Genomic DNA, 21874 nt, shown 5'->3' with positions numbered 1-21874 from the left:
CATTTGACAAAAGGAAAACCTCTTTACTGAAATAATTTACAACTGAGCATGTAGCTCATTTGTCCTACATTGTAGGATTTGTTAAGCATTGTTAAAATCAGATTTGTTTTCTTGAACAGATTAGCCAAGATGGCTGCCTGCTTCAAGAACAGCCAACATGGTAGAAAGTGACTATGACATCTGTACCTCCAGCATGATTCCCAGACCATAATGTGAAAATGGTGAGAGAAACTTGGAGTGTGGTTGGTCTGAACAGCTGTTGAGAAAACAGAATATGTGACATCAGTGAAGGTAGTGTCCACCTTGTGTTAACCTTGACTCTAGTCTGTAGCCAGGCTGACACTGGTTTGTCTGTTTAAAGGTACCTGGCTGTGATGGGACATGATGGTGACTGCAGGACGCGTGCACGTTCAGCATGGTGCAGCGATCTATGCTCCAACTAAGGTATCTACCAAGTGATGTTTGACTGCATTTAATACATTTAATTGGGAATAGGGATGTACTGTACGATATGGACCCGATAAATGATCAGCATCCAGTTCTTGTAAACCGTGCAGTCTCAACTATCAGGCAGCGAATAGTTCAATGTTTTCATGAGCAACAAGTTAATGTGACAAGCTTCAGTTCAACTAGTCACGGATGTTGCGTAGTCATTCATTATAAAGTGAGTTGACTTCAGTAAACTGGAATGGACTGGTGGTGAAGAGGGTTAGATGCATGGGTTACTGCGTTGGAACCTTTTGTATATGCTGATTGAAACCCGCAGGGAATCGTTTTTTTTGTTTTTATTTTTTTAGCAGTCATCGCTGCTCTGAAAAGCTGTAATAATCGTAACACTCGCCTTGAAAGAGAATTTTAGTATTTTAATTTAATGTCATATTTTAACACCAGGAAAAGGGTAGGCGGGTTTCATTCCAAGCACAGTCACACCCACTGAGAGATTGTTTGGCAGACACGTTTGACTATCCTGTGTTTAGTTGAGTTTATTTATTTGTTGGACAGGCACAGTGGAGATTAAAAGATGGTAAAAAGCAAAGAAGAGTAGTTTTCATCCGCCGGAGACTTCAGCGTTTCATTGTGGAGTTGTGGTGAATCTGCGGACAGAAGTGCACAACAGCTGCTGCAGGAAGTAAACAACAATCACATGCATCCTGGAGACAGGATAGTGGAGCGACCAGTTAGGCTGTCACACCGGAAGTGATACTGCCCGCCCCTGTGACATCATCGACAGGTCAAATGTCAAACAATAACATTACACCACAGACATATTACACATTTTGGCATATTTAATATTTCTAACACCATGCAGCACTTGTGTGGAGATGAAGATTATAACTTTTAGAACTGGTTTGTGGTTTGGCTGTTATACAGACACAGCCGATGATCAGTAAAAATGATGATTCATGAGAAAATGTAGCTATAAGAATTGATTCAAGTTGACTGTTATTGTGGGGGACCTGACACAACTTGCAAAGGGTCTATGGTCTCTACTGTATCTATCATAATATTCCAATGATTTCACAATATGGCACCTTACAATATAGACAGTCCATTGGCTATTTATAATAATAATAATTTACACACCAGCTAAGACACCAAGTGGGTCTGCTGAGACACTCACCTCATATATGGAGGAAGTGTGTGAGTGGCTCACCAAAACAGGCTCACCCTGAACTAGAGAAAGACTGTCACCATGTGCCTTTCCATTAAAAACAACAGGAACAACTCAGAGTGACAATGCAGGGAGAAGAAATTGAGACGCTGAACGAATTTAAGTATCTAGGTATTGTGCTAGATTCCAATCTTAAATTTAACAAACATGTGAAAAAGATGACAAAGTCGGTTAAACGCAACCTAAGTTGCTTTAAAATAATCAGGCATCATATACCACTAAAAGCAGCACAGTTGTTTATGCATGCCATGGTCTTTTCTCATATGTCGTACTGTATTACTGTGTGGAGCCAAGCCTCCCAAACCATAATTCAACCAGTTGCAACCCTTTATAAGCAGACTCTAAAAATAATGGCAAAAAAACCCATGCGATGGCATCACTGCCGCATACTGAAACAATATAACCTGTTAAGCTTTGATAACTTTTTTAAATTCTCCAATCTTAAACTGGTTTTTAAATGTCTACATAATTTAGCACCTGAGCCCCTGAGCCGATCTGTCAGTTGACAAAGCAGCATCAGGGTTACCAGGGGCACGGCTAGTGGAAACTGCAAAATTGCACGCCGCAAAACCTCTTTCGGGCAGTCCGCGTTCTCCATTAAGGGGTCTCAAATGTGGAACAGACTGCCGGAGGAAATAAAACTAAACCTAGAAATTAAGGGTTTTAATAAAAATGTCAAAGACTGGTTGAAGCTCCACCAGGTTTGTACACACTCTTAGGAGTGTGTACAATAAGCACACACTCTTAACTAAACTGAACATAATTTGAACTGTCTTAACTGTGATATTTGAATTGTTACTGTACTGAAATTTGACCTGAATTTTACGTTTAGTAGCCTATCTGATCTTTGATATGTGTCTTTTTATTGTATTTTGCTGTATTTTTGTGTATTATTATTTTTTATTTTACAGGAATGTCTGGTTACATCTAGGGACTGGCATTGCAAACTAGCCCTGGGCTATACATGCTTTGGTACAACACATCATAGGTTTATTGACATTTTTTGTTGTGAACACTATATGTACGTGTACCTGTCCCTATTCAAATAAACAAATAAATGAAAAAAAATGAAAATCACCTGTTAATGTATTACAATCGCCAGTTATTCTCCTATCAAGAAGGCCTGTGATGATGAAAATATTGCAAATTGGCTTTGACATGAGAGGGTTTGGGACCCCCTGAACTAGGTAACAAGACACACAGCCAAACGTTTTTTTTCTAGGATATGTAAGTTTCAACTTCAAACAACTTTATTGATCCCACAAGGGGCAATTGGTTTAGAGCAGCTTGTATACAAAACACAGAAACATACATCATACAAACAAACATACAAACACGTTGAAGCTACCATCTACTCATCATTCTATTGTTTTCACTCTAGTTTTCTTCACATCAGTCACATAGTGTTCTCCTTCACATTAGGTGGTGGACTTGGGGTGCAACGAGTGCACCCTCCTCAGGAGGCTGAAATTCCACCGGGAAATTGAACTGCTGGTCGGAGTGGACATCGACAGAGACGTGATGAGGAAAAACATGTAAGTTTAAATTAGTTCATTGACTTGAGATTTTAGTTTGTGACATGTGACACAATCACAACCTACAGAGATAGGATTGCTTTTATTTTTCCCAGGTATGAATTAGCCCCTATCTCAACTGACTATCTGCTGCCAAGTTTTGATCAACTGAGCATTGAGCTGTACCAGGGCTCAGTCACGCAGAGACGGCCGCCTTAGAGGATTCGATCTGGTGACCAGTATAGAACTGTAAGTCGCCACTTCCTCTGGGGTTGATCAGCGTCAGTCTAAATCTTTCACTTTGATTTCTGTCTTCTATTTCTTACTGTCTCTGTATGGCCAAATCCAAATGTCCAGACATCACTTCACTTGCAGACACGCAGACAAATCCACAATCCATCCAGTCCACAAGGGGTCGCTCAAGTGGACTTTCTGCAGACTTCCAAAGAGTCCGCTTCCAGACTTCACTGACTGAATTAGAATAGAATAGAATCAAATCTTGGCTATGGTATGTTGGCTATGGTATGTTTGCACATACAAGGAAATTGACTTGGTGTGGTTGGTGCACAAGTTACATCCATGGGAACAACAAACCGTATTAACCACCAAGTGTGGTAACCCAAATATATGCAATTTAAAATGTGTACAAGTCCCACGAGAGGTAGCCCACAATTCATTGTAATACGGACGTCACGTCATTTTTCTGCTTGTAGAACAAAACAAAAAACAAAAAACTGATTATGAATATGTAAAACAATTATTTAATTAAAACGTTACTAGAATCATGTAGGCCAGAAATAATATTCAACCACATTGGGCATTTTATTGTAGTCTATAGACGTGTGTCTATCAGTGGGTTATTATTATAGCCTTGCAGTCTCTCGCCCTCGCAGACTTGACGTGATGACATTGAACGTGTCACGGTACGTTGGACTGAAGTCCAGAGGGCAGATATATATTTTGGATTGGGCATGTGTCTTTGTTTCTCACCCTGTTTCCTGCCTGGCTCTCTGCAGCATAGAGCACCTCCATCTTGCTGATGTGGAGCGCTTCTCTGAGGTGCTGTTTGGCTACATGGCCCCAGCGGCGGTTATCGTCAGCACGCCAAACTGTGAGTTCAACCCCCTTCTTCCCGGCCTGACGGGCTTCAGGCACAGCGACCACAAGTTTGAGTGGACCAGAGCGGAGTTCCAATCCTGGTACGTCATTTTTAAGGATCCCAAAAACACCATAACACCGTTGAAAAAACATCAACTATTGGTATTTGTCTTAGTCCTGTGGATAACTGACTAAATGAAAACGACAGCCATTGAATGCAACAAGATCACATGCTTTCTCTGCGGGTTGTTGAAAGTCATTCTGGGAAATGTGGGAAAATAGTAGACGTAGACATATCAAAAGAACTTTCAAGGACCCGTGGGAAGTTAACCCTGAATAAACTACCTGAGTCTCTTGTCATTTTATCTGCAGTAATGTTTCAGGCCTCTTAAAACATGTCTCCTTTTCCAATAGTAAAGATTTGAACGGATTGTTTTCCTGTGTTCTGTCTGTCCTCAGGGCTGTGCGGGCATGTCTGCAGCATGGTTACGAGGTGCAGTTTACCGGTGTTGGCCTGGCACCGCCTGGCCAGCAGGAGAGGGTGGGCTTCTGCTCCCAGATCGCCGTGTTCCACAGGCTGAGCAGCAGAGACCACGCCCGCATGCTGCCCGCCGACCATCCACATGGCATCTTCTCATATACTCTGGTGAGTGATGATCCACATGGCATCTTCTCATATACTCTGGTGAGTGATGATCCACATGGCATCTTCTCATATACTCTGGTGAGTGATGATCCACATGGCATCTTCTCATATACTCTGGTGAGTGATGATCCACATGGCATCTTCTCATATACTCTGGTGAGTGATGATCCACATGGCATCTTCTCATATACTCTGGTGAGTGATGATCCACATGGCATCTTCTCATATACTCTGGTGAGTGATGATCCACATGGCATCTTCTCATATACTCTGGTGAGTGATGATCCACATGGCATCTTCTCATATACTCTGGTGAGTGATGATCCACATGGCATCTTCTCATATACTCTGGTGAGTGATGATCCACATGGCATCTTCTCATATACTCTGGTGAGTGATGATCCACATGGCACATCTTCACAGGGCAGGTTTGCGCCCCCGTGTTACCTCAGACTTGGCCGGGCATCCATACAGGCATGATTGGCTGTGTCTGCGGGTGGGAAGCTGGATTAGGGGTATGTGTCCTGGTCGCTGGACTAGTGCCTCCTCTGGTTGCTCAGGGCGCCTGTTCAGGGTTGAAGGGAACTGGTGGGAATAGCGTGATCCTCCCATGTGCTACGTCCTGCCGGTGAAGCTCCCCGCTCTCATGTGAAACGAAGCGGCTGGCAACTGCGCATGTGTCAGAGGAAGCATGGTGCTAGTCTATGGATCTCCCCAGATCGGCAGAGGGGGGAGCAGCGACGGGGGCAGCAGGGGGAAATTGGCCAAGTACAATTGGGGAGAAAAATTGATAAAAAAAAACGTTAGGGTTGTACTACAACCCAGGTTTTACGAGTGAGAACGAGAGCTCTCACTCTAGTGCTTAGTTCGCTGCTTATGCAGCCAATGGAAGATTGTCATTTTGCTCCGCAAAATTACTTTACATTAAAACCGTCCACCCACCCGTAGGTGGCGTGGTGCCTCCCTGGGGCTGACGTGGATCCACGTGACTACGTCACGTCCCGTCATCCCAGGAAACGTCACTCATTCTTCCAGCCAGCTGAGATCCGACGCAATCAACGACGCATCGACGCAGCAAGGCTGGGTAGTGAGAGCTCTCGTTCTCACTCGTAAAACCTGGGTTGTAGTACAACCCTAACGTTTTACTTCGTTTCGAACTCAAGCTCTCACTCTAGTGCCAAATTCAACCACCCTTGCTGCCGGGAGCACCCTACAGGGCGACCCGAAAGGCGTCGGTGAACCACGGCCGTATGGCAACGTTCATGCCTGACCGTCTGACATATTAGAGTGGCAACAATACTACTTCCTTGCCACCGACAGTGCCGCGTGCGCGAACCGCGAACCGGACACATCGAGACTGTAGTACCTGACAAACGTGTGATAAGAGGACCATGAGGCCGCGGCACACATGTGCTCCACCGAAACACCACGCAACAACGCAGAGGATGTCGCAACACCTCGCGTAGAATGCGCCTTGATACCCTCCGGGGGTATCTTACCCACGGCAGAGTATGCCAACGCGATCGCCTCCACTATCCAGTGTGATAAGCGATCCTTGGAAAGGGGCCCACCCTGGGCCTTCTGCCCAAAGCAGACCAACAACTGGTCTGTAGTGCGTAATGAACGCGTCCTGGCCACATAGGCCGAGAGCACCCTTACGGGGCACAGCATGTGCAAGCGTCTCTCCTCACCCGAACTGAACGGCGGGGGACAGAATGCTGATAAGTCTATGACCATAGACCTATAGCCGGCATTAATACTCTTGGGTTGGTAAGCCGGGTTAGGTCGGAACGTAACCCTGCGCCCATCATCCCCAAAAACCATACAGGCCTGCTGCACCGAGAGGGCAATCAGGTCACCAACTCTCTTTCCTGACGACAAGGCCAGCAGCAGCGCGGTCTTTAAGGACAGAACCTTTAAACCCGCAAATCGCACCCCACCCCCAGAGGGAGGCGTCGGTGTGAATCACCATCCTGAGCAGGACAGGGCCCAACTGAGTACCTCTCGAGAGGTAACGGGGGTCCGCCCATATGGCCAGCGCCTGCCGGGCCTGACCTGTCAGAGGAACCCTGCGATGACGGTCCCCAGCCGGGTCCAGGCGAAGCCTGAGGAACCAGATTTGGACTACGGGCGCATGTGTAGCCTCCCCAGTGGGAGCACATGCAGTGCTGAGGCCATCAGGCCCAACATCACTGTGCACTGATGCACTGACACCGAGGGCACAGACCTAACGTCCTTGGCTTGCTGTCCGCACTGTGCGAGCCTGTCGCCCTGGCGAAAGGCTCGCAGGGAGTCTAGCTCGAGCCCCGGGAAGGTTGCCGCCTGCGCTGGGACGAGGCAACTCTTCTGCCAGTTCACCAAAAACCCTAAGGTTTGCCGGTGATCGGTCACCACCTTGGTATGTTCCGTGGCACAGACCCTCGAGTCGGCCAACTCTATGAGAGCGTCGTCGCGATATAGGAAGACGCGGATCCCCCTCGCGCGGAGGGGAGCCAAGGCTGTCTCCACGCACACCGCTCTTTTGAAGGTTCGCGGGCTTAAGACATGCCGGATGGCAAGACACAGAATTCGTAAGCCTTCCCCAGGAAGGAGAACCTCAGGTATTTCCTGTGTCTCCTGACCACGTGGACATGGAAGAATGCAACTTTCAGATCCACGGAAGTAAGAAATCCCCCTGTCTCAACGCGTTGAACAGGCGGGGAAAAGAGAGCATTCGGAACGGGACTTCCTCAGCACCTCGTTGAGACGCCGAAGGTCCAATTCTGGACGCATGGAGCCGTCCTTCTTGGGCACGACAAAGTACCTGTGGTAGAACCCAAGCGCACCTCTGCCTTGGGAACCGAGCGCATCGCCGCTTTGGCGAGGAACGAATAACCTCCTTGTGGAGTATGTCCATGGACTCCCCCTCCACGGCCGTATCGGGGGTCCCGTCGAACGTGGGTGGGGGCCTGGCAACTGTAGAGCGTATCCCTTCTGGAGGGTGCGCCGTTTAAAGGGGACGGGGAACATAGATGCTCCCAGGCATCGAGCCTGTTGGCTTACAAAGATGGTCTCTTGTGGCCAAGGAGCGGAACCCGTCCTGAGTATATTGTTGGGCACCAGGACTGATCCGGTACCCTGATGGGGGGGCAGGACGTGAGAGGCTACGCCCCCCCCGCCGCATGGTCAGTTCCGTAGAAGCTGTGCATGCTGGGGGAGAATTTCTTACGCAAGCTCCGCCTACTGCGTTGTATCGACGTAATCCCCCCCCGCCGTGTGACTTTCGCAGGCTGGGGGGGGGGACTGCGGAGGTAACGTTCTCTTTCTAGTCCGGCCGCACGCTGACTTGTCCGGCAGTGCGGTCCCCAGGAGAGCTCCCGACCAGCAATGGGCCCACGGCGCCATTGATGGTGGGCTTGTCCTAGGAGCCTCTAGCCGAGGCCAGGCCGTAGCCATGGACCAACGGCGAGCCCTGATGACGGATATGAGACCCTGGGGGAGCTCCCGACCGAACTCGGGCCTTGGGCACCGAGGACGGTGGGCCTAAAGCTACAAGCCGGAGGCTGGGACTGAGCCCAGCCTTGGTGAGCCAACCGGTGAACTTGATCTGAGTGCTGCCAACCAAGGCCAGGCCGTGGCCATGGACCAAGGTGCGCTGTGCCCCCTGTCAGGCTCCCTGCACTTGCAGGGGACGCCCCAACAAGGGAATGCGTGTAGTGGAGGTAGCTCGCGCCCAATGTACTTAGCACGCAGATACTAACTGCACGGGTGCACGCCAGCTATCTGCAACAATACTATCGTTCTGTGCTAACAGTACTAATGCTATCTGCACGTATGCAAGCTAGCTCTCACACTCTCAAGAGCTTTAGCTGCGGCCCTGGGCATCGCCCCACGAACTGCTCCCTTGGAGGGCTCGCTCGTGAAGATAGCCCAGCAGCTGCAAGACCGAGGGTTCAAAGCGCCTGTGCAGCGTGCTCATGCCCAAGGCAGAACACGCACTTATCGTGCCGGTTCATACTCGGCCAATGTAGTTTTACACACAGCCCATCCCCTCGCTGACTTTCCCTGCTCAGTAGCAAGAGAAGCAGGAAGCTAATCACTAAATACCAAGCTCCCGCAGGCCGCACCCTGTTAGCGGGAGTACCGTTTAAGCAAGCTAACAAACTAGCAAGAAGCACAGGCTAGACAGTAAGCAACCCGGAGGCTAGCGAACGTGCGCGTGCAACGGTAACGTAAGCGGCAATAGCCCAGCCCGAAAGGAAGGCAACAATACCCACAACCTGTTAACCCGAGAGAACAGGCGTGAACAAGCCACTAGCTAAGCTAGCGTAAGCACTGAGAGACAAGCGTGCGCTAACACAAGCCTGCGCACAAGCCGGTGCAGCGAGTCTCTACCCTGAGTAACACGGGGAAGCAAGCGTGACCGCAAGCTGAAGCCAGCGGCCCGCGAAGCTAGTCAATCTCAGAAGAAACTCCTCAGAGGGAGTTACAATCTAGTTAGTAGATGCTATTTGCACGAGGCAAGCAACACTTAGCAGACAAGCAAGCTGGCTAAGATGGCGTAAGTACTGAGAGAAGCGGCCAACACAATGTGGAGCGAGCTCACCTAGCTAGGGTATTTCCTCAACTAATATCTCAGAGTGCCCCCTTCGGGGCCGACGCCAGTAATAGCTACACTACAAGCCATAGGTCCCAGCAACGCCTGTGCAGCGTGCTCATGCCCTTAGGCAGTGCACACATTCATTTCATTGTGCCGTAGCCTCACAGCTAACACAGCACCTAGCTGTTCCCCCCTCTCTCTGCTAACAGGAATTAACGGGGTTACCGTGTAAGCTAACTAACAGTAGCCTGCAACGGTAAGATAGCTGGAGTGCTACACAACGCTAGATACTGGCTGCACGGGAGCAAGCCAGCTATCTAGCTAACTGAAGAGCATGGCTTCTAGCTACTACTCGCTTAACGCGCGCCCTACACAGAGGTAGCTGGCGCCTAAAGTACTTAGCACACAGACTAGTGCTGCACGATTTGGGGAAAAGGTGCGATTAGCGATTAGGGTGGACAATATTGCGATTGCGATTGTGATTGCGATATAATAAACAAGAGGTATCTAGGGATGTGCCGGCATGAGTTTTTGACAGTATGATAACCTTGGACAAAAATACCACGGTTTCACATATCACAGACTAAAATACATGAAATATGTTACAATTTTAAATATATTAAAACTAAAAAAAATAAAACAATTTGAAATTAAATTATCTTTACAAAAAAATAAAACATTTTGAGACATTTGCCTGTCCCAAACATGTAAAAAAGAAACACCAGTCAAATAGAAACTGCACTGTGTTACAGTACATAGAAGATGGCTCAGCAAAGTTGCAAAGTTAGTTACATGTCTGTCCAGCAATACTAATGAATGATACACCCCGTTTATTTATTTTGTAGCGACAGATGGCCTTAAACGCCACACTCACGTGACGCTTCTTGAGAGAGAGGTGAGAACGTGCATCTGCAGACTTTTAACGAGGGACCATGAAGGCGTCATGTGACAGGCTAGTTAGCTAGCCTGGAGGTGATGCTGCCAGTGCTGGGAGCTGCGACAGTGTTTTGCTATCAACCTTGTTAATCTCGTTATATTCTTCATCACAGCGGGTCATCCCCACTGTGTACTTAATCGCGCACTAGTTCTGCATAAGCACCTGCAGCTCTCTCCTTATTTTACTGACGTTCTCACTGATCACATGGCTGTTTACATGCGTTTCTGAACGAATGGCTAGCTAGTTATTAGCATAGCTTGCTGTTAGCGATCATGGATGTTCTCTCTCGCCCTCTCGGTAGATAATATGTAACCTTGCTGCACATAACATTACTTATTTGCGGGAGTGCATGGGAGAAGTCTCCCGCTAGTATTGATGCCCAGTGTGATGGCAGAGAAACGTGTGTTTGCTGCGTCGCGTGTAACGTTAGGTTAGAGGAGGCTCTCACACACACACACACACACACTCAAAAAGACGTGAAAAAAAAAAAATAATCGCACACTTTTGCGGTTATGTAATCGCACGTGCTGACATCGCGATTGCGATTGCGATTCGATTAATCGTGCAGCACTAACACAGACACTAACTGTACGTGTGCACGTTAGCTATCTGCCACAATACTGGGTGTGTTACCCTGTCTGGGGACGCAACCAGATAGCTGGAGTGCTACAAGCTAGATGCTAGCTGCACTGAGCAAATAGCTATACTATCTATCTAACGTTACTCCAGCCGGAGTAAGGCGCTTAAAGTACCTAGCACACGGACGCTAACCGCACGGGTGCACGCTAGCTCATCTGCAACAAACTGGGCTAATTAGCCTATTGTTCTTGTGCTATACAGTACCAAGCTTAAACAGTTTTGAGCGCAGACCTTAGTCAGCCCTCAAGCCGATAAACGCTGCCCCAGCCGGGGAACGTTTCACACAGCTACAAGGCGGTAGCACAACAAGTGTTAACTGTAAGAAGACACGCTTAGCTTTGATGACTTGATCCGCCGCCGCTTGGTGAAGAGAACAGGATCGGGTCCCCGAAGCCTGTTTTACCTCATCCACCTAAAACCCCTCAAGGTGGGCAGTTCAGACGGAACAAGCCTATTTTCTAAGCTATGTTTATAGCGCTAACTTCGAGCTAACACCGGAGCTTTAGACAACACAACCTCCCGCTGGCTGGAAGATTTGAAGAGTGACGTTTCCTGGGATGACGGGACGTGACGTAGTCACGTGGATCCACGTCAGCCCCAGGGAGGCACCACGCCACCTACGGGTGGGTGGACGGTTTTAATGTAAAGTAATTTTGCGGAGCAAAATGACAATCTTCCATTGGCTGCGTAAGCAGCGAACTAGGCACTAGAGTGAGAGCTTGAGTTCGAAACGAAGTAAAACTGTCAGCACCTGGCCAAGTCATCACTGAGTCATTCACCAACCCAATCAAACCCCCTTATTCTCAATTTTAATGAGTAAATATGTCTCAGATATCAGTGACAGGTTTCTGATATATTTTCAATCTGTTTCCACATTAGCTGTACAGTGTAACCTACCCCAGTCTGCATGACAACAACATCCTTCGGAGGGTGCTGGTGAGCGAGGTGCTCTACTGGGCTGAGCAGCTGAAGAGGGGCTGGAGGAGAGGAGCGGTGAGGTGGAGGAGACCTCTGCACTCTGTCACACCCAGAGAGGAGGTGAGGGGGAGGAGACCTCTGCACTCTGTCACACCCAGAGAGGAGGTGAGGGGGAGGAGACCTCTTCACTCTGTCACACCCAGAGAGGAGGTGAGGGGGAGGAGACCTCTGCACTCTGTCACACCCAGAGAGGAGGTGAGGGGGAGGAGACCTCTGCACTCTGTCACACCCAGAGAGGAGGTGAGGGGGAGGAGACCTCTGCACTCTGTCACACCCAGAGAGGAGGTGAGGGGGAGGAGACCTCTGCACTCTGTCACACCCAGAGAGGAGGTGAGGGGGAGGGAGACCTCTGCACTCTGTCACACCCAGAGAGGAGGTTAGGGGGAGGAGACCTCTGCACTCTGTCACACCCAGAGAGGAGGTGAGGGGGAGGAGACCTCTGCACTCTGTCACACCCAGAGAGGAGGTGAGGGGGAGGAGACCTCTGCACTCTGTCACACCCAGAGAGGAGGTGAGGGGGAGGAGACCTCTGCACTCTGTCACACCCAGAGAGGAGGTGAGGGGGAGGAGACCTCTGCACTCTGTCACACTCACAGAGGGGGAGGAGGGGAACGATCTGGGTGTCTGGGTAGTGTAGAGGTAAAAGCACTCACCTACCACCACCGGAGACCGTGCCAGTTCCTGGCAGTGGTACGCCCGGCTTGGTAAAAAGTTCCTACAGACACATTTGCTCGTGTCTGTGGGTGGGAAGCCAGTGGGGTAGGAGTCCTGGTCTCTGCACTAGCGCCTCCTCTCGTCTGTCAGGGCGCCTGTTCGGAGGGAGGGGAACCGGGGGGTATTGCGTGATCCCCCATGCGCTATGTCCGGCCGGTGAAGCTCCCGGCTGTCAGGTGAAAAGAAGTGGCCGGTGACTGCACTCGTATCGGAGGAAGCATATACTCAAGCTAGGCTCCGCGAGGCGGAACTCACGCTGGGGCAGATGCTTTTATACTCGGAAGTGATCAGCCAAGTGATCAGCATGTTACATTGTACAATGGTAATAGTGAGAACAGCCCGTGAAAAGTCGCAATGAAACGCTATTATGTGCAGTACTGAGTGCGCATTCACTCTCAACCGACCGTATATCAGCACATGAATGAATCACCAAACTTGTTTTTACTGAATAGCCGTTTCAGTTCTCAGCCCTGATAGCCTACTCTGTGCTGCTTTTAATCTCTCTCAACCATGCTCTCAACACAACACATTTACTTGTTGAAATGACTAAAAACGAACAGTTGCTAATCAAAGTTTAGCCTATCACATGGGTCAAGAAATGTGGTGAAAACACAGCTCAGGGCTCAGTGGCTCAAGCGTCCATGTTTGGAGAGAAGCCGTGCGGAGGTCTAGAAAAATGCTAGAAAAATCTTCAGGTACGCGATGGGCGGCCTACAGGGGTCGCGCCCAACACATGACGTCATTTGACGCTCGCGTCCTCGCTCGTCCCCCGTGCCCTTCGCGGCATGGCGAGTATAAAACAAGATAGCAGATCTCTAGATCAGCAGAGGGGGTGGAGCTACGACCGGGACAGCAGGGGAAATTGGCCTGGTCTTGTAGTATCGATGTGACCACTGCGCTGCATACTTGCAGTCATTCAAATTCCTCACCTGTAATAATCTAATGACTTGCTGTGGTTATTAAAGTGAATCGTGAAAATGTTGAATCTGACCTTCAACAGGTGCTTCAGAGTGTGAGGAGGACGAGGAGCAGGACGAGGCGTTTGGGACAGACTGCGCGGGACAGCAGGACTCCTACAGACGGGGCCGGTGGGTTTCTAGCCTGGGAAAACCATCCTGATCATGTGACCTCACGTTCTGTTACGCTCCATGGATCAGTCTGGGCTTTGACCCGCCCCCCCCCCCCCCCCGTGTTTTCCAGAAATTACAACATGACCGGGCCAATCAGGGACAGCGCTGGAAAAAGAGTGCTGTCTCCGAAGCAACGAGCAGTAACGGTAACGTTAGTCGAGTAAACGCAGCCGTAAGTGCAGTTACTGTAGAAATAGACTCAATAACAACAGTTAAACAAGAAGAGTTATGCACCAGCAGAGTTCCTCGGCAGAAAAGACGTTTTCACCATTCTTCCCACTGGATTTGGATTTGGCTGGATCCGACACTGATTGGCTGAAGGAGTTGTCCATCATGTCAAGGACTCCCGCCCACTAAAATCAATGTGCGCGGCTGGAAGTCCAGACTGATACGTAGAGCGAAACAGAATGTGAGGTCACATGATCAGGATGGTTTACCAGGCTAGTGTGTGGGATGAAACCATAACTGATAGTTCAGATTGTCATATACAGTATATGACCCCCCCCCCCCCCCGGGTGTGTGTGTGTGTGTGTGTGTGTGTGTGTGTGTGTGTGTGTGTGTGCGTGTGCTGGCAGGTGTGTGTGTGACCCCCTGGCCAAGCTGTGGGCCTGCTGTCCCAGGGTCCAGGCCATGAGCGGGAGTGTCAGTGGCCTCAGGTGCTTCCTGCTGGACGAGCCCTCTGTTAAGCTGATCCAGGACGGCTCCGCTGTGCTGTTGGATGACCAGGAACAAGAAGGTATTGTTTCTCGTGTTGTTTTGGTGGAACCAAATGTCTAAATCCCTGCAAGAAAAAACATCACATAAAACAGTAAAAAAAAACATGTAAAAACATGTCAAACTTGACATTTTGAGCGTGTACATGTAGGTTGCTAGCTCGCAGGTTGTTGTGCAATACTCGCTGGAAGCAAGAGCGTGTGTCGTCAAGCAATTTGACTGCAGTACGTGTCACAAAATGCTGAGAAAACTGATTATGACATCATAAGTAGCTGTGTTTCCATTACAGTTTTTCGCAAAATAATTGCGATATTTCTACAACTTCGACAATGTACAATTGCGACTTGTAGGCGTTTCCATTGAAGTTGAGTTTGGTCTGACGGCGCGCACACCTGAACGCAATTCCCCATTACCAGCAGCTGCCACAGTGATTACGCACAGGGATCTGCCCATATCCCATCCCCTGCATGCTCAAATCTAACCAATGGTCAATGCAAATCACAACATGAAGTTACAACGCATATAAACGAGCCTGATTATCAATTCAAAAGAAAATGAGTCGCAAAATGTTGCTGGCTGCGGTGAATGCGAGCGCGACAGACAGAGGAAAAAAGGTAGCCTAATACAACTGGTCCGATTTAGAGATGGAGGGGGGAAAAGGCTGATTTGGTTCAATAATCAGAATGTCTATTATAACATTGCACCTGAAACGTGTGTAATGTATTATTCACAGTCACTGATGAGAGATTAACTTTATTGTCACTTCATGGTACAAGTATCACGAGCGAAATTCTGCTTGGTTCGCTCTCAGAGTCGGAGAGCAAAACCGGGTCGCCATTGAACAGCGCCAGCAATTTGGATTGGACAAAGCATATAAATAACTCAGAATTCACATTATTACTAGTTAGAAAAAGTAATAAAGGCACACTTCAATATTATACAATACAGATACATTTGTTGTAAATGTACAGGGTTACCAGCAAAGACAACCCACACCACGACACCAGGGAGGCTGCCATTACAGCGCCGGTTTGGTTCATCGTGGGAGGGAAGGGGGGGGGGGGGGGGTTGCAAAGCGGGGGGAAGTTGCTGGAGGCGGGGGGTGGGGTTTAGGGGAGGGGGGCGGGAGGGGGGGGGGGTTTGGGGGAGTGCGTGCGTGACCGTGTGTAGGCCTGTGAGTCCTTAGAGTCCATGGGTGTTTGTGTGTGTGTGTAGTCTGAGCCTTCTTCGGCTGAACACAGCGTTGCTGCGGAGATGGCCTCGTCAATTCAGACCAGAGTTCAGGCGTCAGATGTCGGGGCGGGGGGGTGACGTTGGAGACGCAGATTGCACTCAGGGCTTCAGGAGAGTTTAGCTGCTAGTGTCCTTGACAGCTTAGCAGGTGGCCAGATTAAATCCGTTTGTTTTGGTTTTCCCCGGTGGGTGTAGGATCAACAACATTCCTCACACGAGTCAGTCCTGATCCTCGGTTTTAAAACACTTCGGCGCAGCGGCAGTGATATCTCCAAGAAGTAATCCATTTTTACGATTCAGATCAGAAATCGCAATAGTCCAAGTACTCACTGCCCCGCTCATCTCGTTTATCGTGACGTGCAGCCTAGGGTCAATGACTGCTGTCTTCCCGTATCCCGCGGCGGTCCCGACTGGGCAGAGGGGGGGTTCTCCGGACCCCACAATAGTTTTGTCGAATTCGTTGAGAGACCAGCCATATAATCCATATTTGTAGTTTCGAAGAGACAAATGCAAGATTGGCTCCAGGTAGCAGAAGCAGAGGGATGAGGGGGAGAGGGAGAGGGAGGGAGGACTGGAGAGAGAAGAAATGCGACCACCTCCGTTGAAAGCTTGTCCATACTGTATTGTCCATACTGTATTCACTTCAGTCAGAAGCATCGCACCGGTGTGTGCTTTTCATCAGCTCATCTCGCCGCTGTGCCAAATGCGCGCTCACAGGCAGCCTGTCACCATGGACCGATTTCTGCCATTAAACATTATATATTTTATATTTATTTTGCATAACACTCGTCTTTCTGCTAGCGTTGCTTCAAAGTTTTCCACTTGCTAGGAGGTTTTGCCACAGCTTATCGAACCGTTTCTCCCTCATGCAGGGCCGTAGCTAGCTATGAGGACGGGGAGGTCCGGACCTCCCCTAATATTTCAGAGATTTTTTTAATATTTCAGAGATTTTTTTTTTTTTTTTAGCCTTTATTTAACCAGGTTTGTCCCATTGAGATCAAAGATCTCTTTTACAAGAGAGACCTGGCCAAGAAACAGCAGCAACACAAAGTTACAACAAACAAACACATAAACACATACAATGTCAGGATCAGGGGTGAGAAGTGTGGATCTAATCGCGGGTAGTTGATGACCACGGGAAACTTGGTAGGTCTGGAGAAGCTGGGGTGTTGTGGAACTTGGTAGCTTGAAAGCTGGGGCTGCACTGTTCAAGGTTTTGGGAACGGTTGCAGGTGGTATGATCCTAGTTTAGATTATGAATCACTCGCCAGAGCCTGCTGGAACAGGCCTTTATAGATCCGAGCATGACACCACCTGTGCTATGACATCATACCGTTTGTGACATCATCAGAGACATGACATCACCTGTGCTATGACATCACTAGCGAAAGGCATGAAAGACACTTATGAACCATGACATCATCAGTGATCGATGACATCATAGTCGGAATGATGACGTCAAAGTAGGGATGATGACGTCATCCTAACAGTACCCTCCCCTCAACGGACGTCACCTGGCGTCCAATGATGGCATCTGGGAGACAAAAAATCCGTAGGTTCTGGTGGAGGTGCTCTTCCGCAGGTGGTTAGACGCAGGTGGTTAGGCCCCAAAGGGGGTGTAAGAGAGTGAGGTGCTCTTCAGCAGGTGGTTAGATGCAGGTGGTCAGACCCCAAAGGGGGTGCAGGACAGTGGAGGTGCTCCTCCCTAATACAGGATATCGAAGCCATAGATGGACCGATACGTGGATAGAACTTCCACCGGGTCCGGTGGATCCTCTGGGACCGGCCATCCCCCGGGGCACGATCCAAACATGGGAGGCTGGGGACCATCAAAAGGGTCAAATGCCGCCGTCTCCGAAGGCAGAGCCGCAGGGGGAGCTGACACAGCGAGGCCTGCCCTCCCGACCTGTAGTTTGGGGAGGTCACCCACCGTCTCCTCCTTTAAACGCCTCTTATTTCTTCTTGCTCTTGACCGAGGGCTGACGACACTACGGGAGCCTCCCAGCATGAGTTGTTGGTCCAGCATGAGTTGTTGGTCAAGGACAGGAATTGGCTGCTGCTGGGGTACGGGTTCAGACTCGGCGAGGGGAAGGTCCACAGGTCGTGCCTCAGGTACAGGTTCAGACTCGGCGAGGGGCAGGTCCACAGGTTGTGCCTCAGGTTGTGCCTCAGGGCCAGCAGACTCGGAGGCCCCCTGCGGGGGGACGGAGCCGATCTGCAGGCAGCGATTGAGCTTCCCAATGAGACGGTCGACAGTCCTCTCCAACTCGTTAACCCTCTTGGAGACACACTGCCACTCCTGGGTCCTGCAGGGAGCGCTACCCAACCGTACAGATCTTTCGGCTGGACACGTAGAGTCTTGATCCACTGAGAGAACCACGGGCCGGCGAGCGGTGGGACCACTTACTGGACGCCGGGAGCAGGAGGAGAGGTAATGCCCGGCTCGGCCACAGTACAGGCAGCTCCGGGTGTCCAAACATGTCTCTGATGATGTCACAAACGGTATGATGTCATAGCACAGGTGGTGTCATGCTCGGATCTATAAAGGCCTGTTCCAGCAGGCTCTGGCGAGTGATTCATACTGTCAGGATCAGGGGTGAGAAGTGTGGATCTAATCGCGGGTAGTTGATGACCACGGGAAACTTGGTAGGTCTGGAGAAGCTGGGGTGTTGTGGAACTTGGTAGCTTGAAAGCTGGGGCTGCACTGTTCGAGGTTTTGGGAACGGTTGCAGGTGGTATGATCCTAGTTTAGATTATGAATCACTCGCCAGAGCCTGCTGGAACAGGCCTTTATAGATCCGAGCATGACACCACCTGTGCTATGACATCATACCGTTTGTGACATCATCAGAGACATGACATCACCTGTGCTATGACATCACTAGCGAAAGGCATGAAAGACACTTATGAACCATGACATCATCAGTGATCGATGACATCATAGTCGGAATGATGACGTCAAAGTAGGGATGATGACGTCATCCTAACATACAATTGAAAAACATTAAAATGATCAAATAAAACATTTGCATACAGACAGCCTGTTCTCAAGAGATTTTACCATAGCCTTAAAACCATTTAAGGTTACTAAGCTATTAAGTTTAAGATCAGACTGCAGACTGTTCCATGCGGTGGGTGCAGATAACCTAAAAGCTTTCTTCCCCAATTCAGTTCGGACTTTGGGAACAGAAAATTGTAGAGTGTCCTGAGAACGAAGATTGTAAAAAAATAAAACAATCTGCATGGAAAACAGGAAAAGCATGAAAAACACGGGATCGCTTTTATTTTGAAACGAAAGGCAGGTCAGGCAGGAAGTCATCTGACGCCGCGTCCGCGGTAACTTGATTCTGAGAGAGCAGCAGCATGGTGGTGAGTGATGACTGTCTGTCTGCCTGGCGAGATAATTGAAGGTGAGCGAGCTGCGAGACAGTGAGCGAGTGAACGACAGACAGTGAGTGACACACACTGACAGATTTTTTAGCAACAACCAAGAAAGTAAGTGTCTAGTCTGTCTAAGTAACTTTGTGTGTTGTGTACGGCTTGGGTTGTGTACCTGTGTTTGTAGGTGTCATTTTGATATGAATTTGGCTAAAACAGTTTGTGTTTGTTAGTTACAATTATGTTGACAGGAGAGCTGAGCAGGTGGTGACATGAAAGAGAATATACTGAATAATGACATCACAACAGTATAATCCTAATGTTGATTTAAAATGATATATTACTCTAAATATGGCTTAAAAAGGGGGGGGAAAAAACTATTTTTTTTTTAATCCGCCTCCCCTTGCTGGATCTCCCCTATTTCGGAACCCTGACTACGGCCCTGCCCTCATGTTCCGCTGCTTTTCCAAAGGAGAATGGGTCACATGACGTGCAAATGCGGAAAATGTGTTTCCATTACACTTTTGCGATAAACTGCTATATCGACACGTCTGAAAAACCACCTCATGAGAGCGCAAAAACTTTTTGCGATATTTGGGAGGTTTTTCGAAATTTACGTGTTTCCATTACCCGATTTCTATTGCGATATTTAGATTTTGTGCATTTCTGAGGCTAATGGAAACACGACTAGTGCCATTAAGGTGTTTACATGTCTACAATGCACTCCCAATAATGCGACTAAGATCGGAATACTCCACGTCTTCATTCGACTATTGCTACGACCTTATTCAGGTTACGGTAATGTAGTGGTAACCCTGCCAATGTCTTATTCAGAGTATTGTATTAATCGAGTTAATATAAGAATATTGTAGTTCATGTAAACAGTCATGTCCTGCTGCTCCAATGAACTCCAGTACATCTGATGGTATCTGCTCTTTGCTTGATGTTCCAGACGAGGAGGAGGAAGACTATGATGACTTGGAAGACACTGGATGGACAGAGGCTCCCCCGTGCTCCCTCAGCGCTGTGCAACACGAGGACTGGGAGGCCCAACTCTGACCCCAGGGACAAAGATGAAGGACTCTGCCGTCATGGACACTTATTGGTGATTTGTTCAAATGTAACAGGGGGCGCTAACGAGCAGACAAGCTCTTCTTCCCTCTCACATGTTCCTTCAAATTGGGAAGAGAATGCATTGTGGAATTGTGTGCTAAAAGGGGATATTCCATCTTCTTCTGTCCCATTGCATCTCAGTGCACTTGAGTCAGCTGGGACAATCTTGAAACCCATCGTATATTATTGGTCTGACGACGATTAGATTCTGGGGGCGACAGCCAATGTTTTGGGGTTCCCGGTGTAGCCGGCGGACATCCGGGGATAAAACCCAATGTGCACCAGATGCGGTGCGGATCCGGTGAAACTGCCGAAAACAGCAACCATAACGCAATTGGTGGAAATAGGCCTTAAGACGCGACATCGACATCTCGCAGATATCTATTTATAGAAATGTATTCTGGACCTAAAACACCTATAAGATGTATTGATGTCTGTGTATTGTGGTCCGGTCGTAGACGTCATCTCTCAACTCGCTAATCGGACCGGGAACAACGACCGGCACACAGAAAGAAATTTTGGCCCGGATGTCCGCTGGCTACACCGGAAAGCCCGAAATATTGTCCGTCACCCCCAGAGTCTAGTCACCATCGGACCGATAGACGACAGGTTCCGAGATCGCAGCTGGAAAGATCCCACATCCTAAGTTTGTTTTATTTCTGTTAGATCAGCATTCCAGGAAATGTGTTTTGACGAGTAAGAAATGTCTTCATAAGACAGTGAAAACAAAATGTCTAAAATGTAAGAACATGTTGACTGATTAAAGCCAATAAAATCCATAACCTGAGTAACTTTGCATTGTGATGCTCTGGTTGACAGAGGGGGCAATGGCGCCCCCCCCCCCCCCTTTTTTTTAAGCTTTATAGGTTTTTCAGAAATTGTACACCTAACCTGTAACACAACCCTCCCTCCCCCTGGATGTCCAAAAGAAAAGAAGAAGGAAATAATGATTTAATTATATAATTATTCTGATAATAATAATAGTAATAGTAAATAAACAACAGAACAGTAACAACAACAAAGAAAAAAACAATGAATAAATGAATGGGGCTTTGTTTGTTAGAGTTGGGACCACTCAATAGTCAGACGTTTAGTGCAAAATACACAAATAGATATGTACATACACATACTCGTACACATAAAAATACATACCCAAATATCTCAATACAGATGACTGTGTACTTTAATGTATTAATCACAGACAGGCTCATTTACAAGGACACAGGTGTGGGTTTATTCCAGCCAAATAATCCTTGGTTATTGAAGCATCATCACCCATTCCTAAAAGGATCGTTGAATGAGAGGGAAGAAATCTGTTCTGTCATTTCTGAAAAGATGTATCATGAGTGAAGTCTGGAAAGGGGGGAGAGGTCAGGTGTCCTTGAATTTCTGACGGGACTTACATCTGCTATAAGATTATCTATGGAATTAAGGATAGAACACTTATTTATTCCAACTTGTGAATGATGGGCTTTAGCTTGGCGTGTGGTGATGTCTACTCTACGCCCTGACCAGGAGATCCAAAAATA

The 21874-nt window shown here is 48.4% G+C and overlaps 1 pseudogene across 1 annotated transcript; it reads left to right on the top strand.

Annotated features, from left to right (window-relative positions):
- The first annotated feature begins 381 nt into the window (after positions 1–381).
- Positions 382–20291, top strand: LOC310791647 (small RNA 2'-O-methyltransferase-like; annotated as a pseudogene). The gene is made up of 10 exons: positions 382–444; positions 3095–3207; positions 3303–3435; positions 4203–4385; positions 4744–4930; positions 11965–12083; positions 12940–12953; positions 13778–13865; positions 14528–14643; positions 20185–20291. The product of its transcript is annotated as a small RNA 2'-O-methyltransferase-like (transcript).
- The last annotated feature ends 1583 nt before the right edge of the window (positions 20292–21874 follow it).

The sequence above is a fragment of the Poromitra crassiceps genome (assembly GCF_964638095.1).
Source record: "Poromitra crassiceps genome assembly, chromosome: 16".
Taxonomy (NCBI): Eukaryota; Metazoa; Chordata; class Actinopteri; order Beryciformes; family Melamphaidae; genus Poromitra; species Poromitra crassiceps.
The sequence above is the reverse complement of the archived record's forward strand: the minus strand, read 5'-3'. Positions and strand labels throughout refer to the sequence as shown.